This window comes from Chinchilla lanigera, unplaced genomic scaffold, assembly GCF_000276665.1.
Source record: "Chinchilla lanigera isolate Chin_1 unplaced genomic scaffold, ChiLan1.0 scaffold00113, whole genome shotgun sequence".
Classification (NCBI taxonomy): domain Eukaryota; kingdom Metazoa; phylum Chordata; class Mammalia; order Rodentia; family Chinchillidae; genus Chinchilla; species Chinchilla lanigera.
In genome coordinates this window covers 2,708,653-2,713,568 of record NW_004955514.1, presented here as the reverse complement: position 1 = coordinate 2,713,568, position 4,916 = coordinate 2,708,653, and positions in this window count along the sequence as shown.

The window sequence follows — 4,916 nt, the reverse complement described above, 5'->3', positions numbered from 1 at the left end:
GGGACCCAGGCTACAGCAAGGAGACTGGGGGGCCACACATAACCCACGTCACATGCAACCCCCAGTGCAGGACCACAGGTACCTGTTGCTGGTTCTCAGTGCAAGGCATCTCTCAAGGACTCCTGCACTGAGGGCTCAGAGACGGGCTGGGGTGGTGCCTGGGGCACGGGGCGTGGACCTCAGCAATGCTGCACCCTGATGAGCTCTTGGCTGCATGGGCCACGGGGATGGAGCCAAGGGGAGGAACTGGGCTGCTCTTCCCTCACCCTGCTTCCAGGCTGCCAGGAAGTGAGCAGCTTTCCTTATCCTGTCCTGTCCTGTCCTGTCCTGTCCTGTCCTGTCCTGTCCTGTAGATCTGCTCCCTCCCCGGCTCCGGGGGGCCATCTTCCCATGCAGCTCCACCCTGACCCTGAGACCTGGAACTCCTTGGCAGCCAGGTGCTGAGCTGGGAGTAACTCAGATATGAGAGAGTTTGGGTCCGTTCATTCCTTGGCTCAACTTCCAGGAAGACTAAATTTTGAGTCTCCTGCATGGTCGGTGCCCAAGGGGAGTTTTTCCCACTCTGCCAGGCACTTGGCCGCGCTCCTCCTCCACACCCAGGTGAGGGGCTGTCAGGGTTCTTGCCTGTGACTGAGGAGACCAGGTGGATGAGGGCCAGGCTCACAGGAGGTGCTCACAGATGGCTGCTGCTGCTGCATGGGGACGGGAGAGGGGAGAGGGGAGCCGCTGGGGACCCCAGAGCACACAAGACCAGACCCAGCTCCAGGAGAAGCTGAGAATGGCCGAAATCTCTGGGTGGGACAGCTCATGACCCTTCTGTATGTGTGCTGCAAAGCAGGCACATGGACAACCCCTCTGCCTAGAAGGAACATTTTTTTTTTTTTTGCAGTTGTTGTAGTTTGGGGTTTTGCAAGGGAAGCAATACAGGACACATAATTTATAAGACTGTTTTATAATAGTCACCCAAAGAGTCATATACAAGAGAATGCAGGAAATCCATCCACATACTGAGACTGAGAGAATCTAGCTGAGGGCCTGGATCCCAGAGTAATGTCCTGCATGAGTCCAGCTGAAGACCTAGAGCCCATAACAATGCCCTCTACGAGTCCAACTGGAGGCCTAAAGCCCACGACAATGTCTCATGCAGGCCTGTTTCATGGACCTGCGCTGTGAAGGCCCAAAGGTCAGTGGTGGAGGCTAGAAAGTCTGGGCCAGCGGGATGGAGGATCTGTGCTAGCAGGCTGAGAGATCTGAACTGGAGCCAGGAAGCGATGCTAACCAGAGCTCCCCTGAAAGGTACCACAGCCATCCTCAGCAACAGTGAGCTCCTGAGCTCCTCTGATGATGAGAGTAGCCGAGTTCCCATCTGGAAAGCCAACCCGACAAACTTCTCCAGGACACTGAACAGTGCACCATTTTCCCCCCTGGAAGCAGGAAGTGATGCTCAAAGTAAGGACCAGAGCTCCCCCAAAGTGAACCACAGCCATTCTCAGCCACAGTATGGTCCCGGGCTCCTTCGAAGATGAGAACAGCCAAGTTCATCAGGAAAGCCAGCATGACAAGCTCCTCCAGGAGAACCAACAGCTCCCCACAGCTTCTAATTTCTCCCTCTCCAATTCTGCCTCTTATGCTGCTGGCAACAATCCTTAGGTGGGCCTTTCACACCCGGTGCCACACTGGTTCAGTTCAGCTGGGTGTTACAAGCTGACAGCTGGTTGTCAATCCACCATAGCAGTACTGGGAATTGAACTCAGGACAGTCACCCTGAGCTATATCTCCAGTGCTTATTTTATTTTTTTTATTTTGAACAGGATCTTGCTAAATTGCTTGGGCTGGAATTTGTGGTCCCCCTGCCTCAGCCTCCCAGATTGCTGGGATTACAGGTGTGCACCACCACATCCGGCCATCAATCTTCCTTTTGAATTTGATTGCCTTTTGCTGATTCTAAAAAGCACTCAGCTGTTTTCCTTGTGATGCCACCTGTCATTGAAAGCCATATATGTTAAGATCCTAACTCCCCTCAAGGGCCCTGGACCAGACTTTTCTCACCCCCAAACTGCTTCTGTCTGACTCGGGAGATAGCGGTGATTTGTATATTTTTAAAAGGTTGTAAGGAGAAGGAGGGGGAGGAGGAGGAAGGATAGAGGGAGAGGTGGCTGGGGAGGGGAGAGGAAAGAAGCATCCACAGAGCCTGGCCATGACCCGCATCTCCCGCATCCATGCCGCCCCGCCACACTTGCCCACTGTCCCCCAACACTACGCAGCAAACCCTCCTGACCAGTCCTCTCTGTGGCTAGTTCTGACAACACAGCTGTCGTGATGCAGCCTCCTTTCTGGTCCTGGGTCTACACTTTTGGGTCAGTGCCCCAGCGTGGCCCAGAGTAGCTGGCCAGCCCAGTGTGTCCACTTGGCCTGGCCTCTGTGTCCATGTGCACAGGTGTGTGCCCGTGTGCACATCCAGGACACAACACATGCCGCCGTGCACGCACACCTGCCCACTCCAAGTCCAGCTTCCAGGCCAGAGCTCAGCAGCATTTGCCGATCGCTGGACCCGTGAGCCATGAATTCTTCAGGGATTACCTCCCTCGTCAGCCAGGGGATTCCTGGGTAGAGTCCCTAGAGCCACACCCTGGGAGCCACCCAGGATTCATCAACAGAACACAATCTACCCACACAGAACGGTGTTCAGCCATATAAGAAGGGAACAGCAACTGCCAGCCTCCAGGGGCTCCTGTATCCCTGCTCTGCCGGAGGAGCCGTCTCAGGGGGCAGGCGGGCAGGGCATGCTTCGTGGAGGTGACACCAGGCTGGCCTTCAAGGATGCACAGAGGAAGTCTCATGAGACAGAAAAGCCGCAGGGTGGGGAACCAAGCCCATGGTTTGGGGGGCTTGTGTCAACATTCCGTCTGTGTGACACAATACCTGAAATAAACAACTTTAAAGGAGGAAAGGTTAGTTCGGTTCATGGTTTCAGAAGCTCAGTCCACGGTCACTGAATCCTATGGCCCTGGGCATGGGGCAGTGCCAAGCATCACTGTGCGGGGCCCAGAGGAGCCCCCGCAAGCAGTGAGAAGAGGAGACAAGGGCTGGGTCCCACATCCCTCCAAGGGCATGTCTGCCACTGACCTTACTTTCTCCCACCAGGCCCTGCCTTTTAAAGAAACAGGCCCTTCCATAGCACCACAGGCTGGTGATTAGGCCTCCAGCGTATGTACTTCCAGGGACACTTAGCATCCCAGCAGGCTTACATTCAAACCCCAAGCCTCCTACTTATGAACTGGTAGGGCAAATGGTTTGCCTTCTCTTTTTTCTCTTTTTTTCCTCTGTTGACAGTTGAACCCAGAATATTCACACTAAAGTATACCCCCAGCCTCCTCTTTTTAAAAGTCTTTGAGACACGTCTTGCTAAATTGCTTAGGCTGGCCTATAACCAGCAATCCTCAGCTTCCTGAGTAGCTGGAGTTACAGGCATGTGCCACCATACCTAGACATTTGCACTCTCTGACCCTCAGTTTTCTCACCTGTGAAATGGGATGATAGTGCCCATCTCTCAGGTGGTTATGCAGACAGAAAGGGTGAAGATAAAGTATTTTGCCCAGTACCTGCATGAGTGAGCACATCATGCATAACTAGGGGTGGTTTTGGTTCTTTACTAAGATGGTCCAGAGGCCTTCCCAGTTCCTACAACAATGGCTGGCTCCCCTAGTAATAAGGCATCTGCAGACGGTGTCAAGCACTCATCTGGCTGGGATGATGTCCTCTCTCTCTCCAGTCCTCCCACTCAGGCCTGGCACGGTGGCCCACCCTGGCAGGAAGTGGCCTTCATAGGAGATGAACAACCCCTGCCTGTGCGTGCGTTTCTCTCCTGTATTTGGTAGGAAGCATCGATGCTCCAGGCCCTCCATGGGTGGCCGCACCTGGCAGCCAGCCATGGGCAGTCACCACTCTGCCCGGCCCTCGCACTGTCCACACAGAGGCACTTTCCATTTTGGTGTGACACCGAGGGCCTGCTCATGGATGGGGTCCAAGCTGGCCGCTATCTTGACACTGTCCTTGCTTTCTATGCTGAATTGGGTCTAAAAATAGCCAGCAGGAGACGGCTGCAGAGGCCAGGATCCTGCCTGGTGAAGGGCAGTATGGAAGCCCAGAGGGGCTGGCTGGGAACTGGGGGCCACGCTGCACAGCCCGCTGCTGACCTCCGTGATCCACTGCCTGCGTGTGGCTCCCTGCTCCCAGAGCCAAGTGCCACCTCCCCTGGCATGCCTTCCCTGCTCTGGGCTGGTGTGGTCCTCCTGAGCCTCCAGGGTACTGCTGGTGTGCCTGTCCCCACCCACAGCACACTGTGAGCTCCCGTGAGCAGGCCTGGGTCTGTCCGATGCAGCTCCACATTCCTAGCTCATGGCCTGGGTACACAGGAGAACTTTGAACTTGAACCTGCCTGAGCCCCCACCTCTTCTCTGCCATCTCCAGCTCTGTGACCTCAGATATGTTGCTCTCCCTCTCTGGGCTGTCTTGGCCTGGGAGCACAGGCCTGCTCAGGGGAAAGGTAGTGAGGCTCAGGATGTCCAGGCATCCTCTTCTTTTCCACTCTCAACCTCCTGCACCCCATGAGGAGCTCTTTCAACTGGTGCCACCTGGACGTGCATGGAATTCATGTTGGGAGCAGCAACAGTCCTCTCCTCAGGACTGAGTGGGATCATTGAGGCAAGCAAAGCTAAAACTCCTACCTGGTATTTATCAAGTGCCCCCCAGACATTGGCAGCCATCATGACCATTGCCACCACATCACCACCATCACCATCATTGCCATCACCATTCTCACCATCACCACCACCACCATCATCACCCTCACCACCATCATCGCCCTCACCACCATCACTGCCACCATCACTACCATCACCATCATCATCACCACC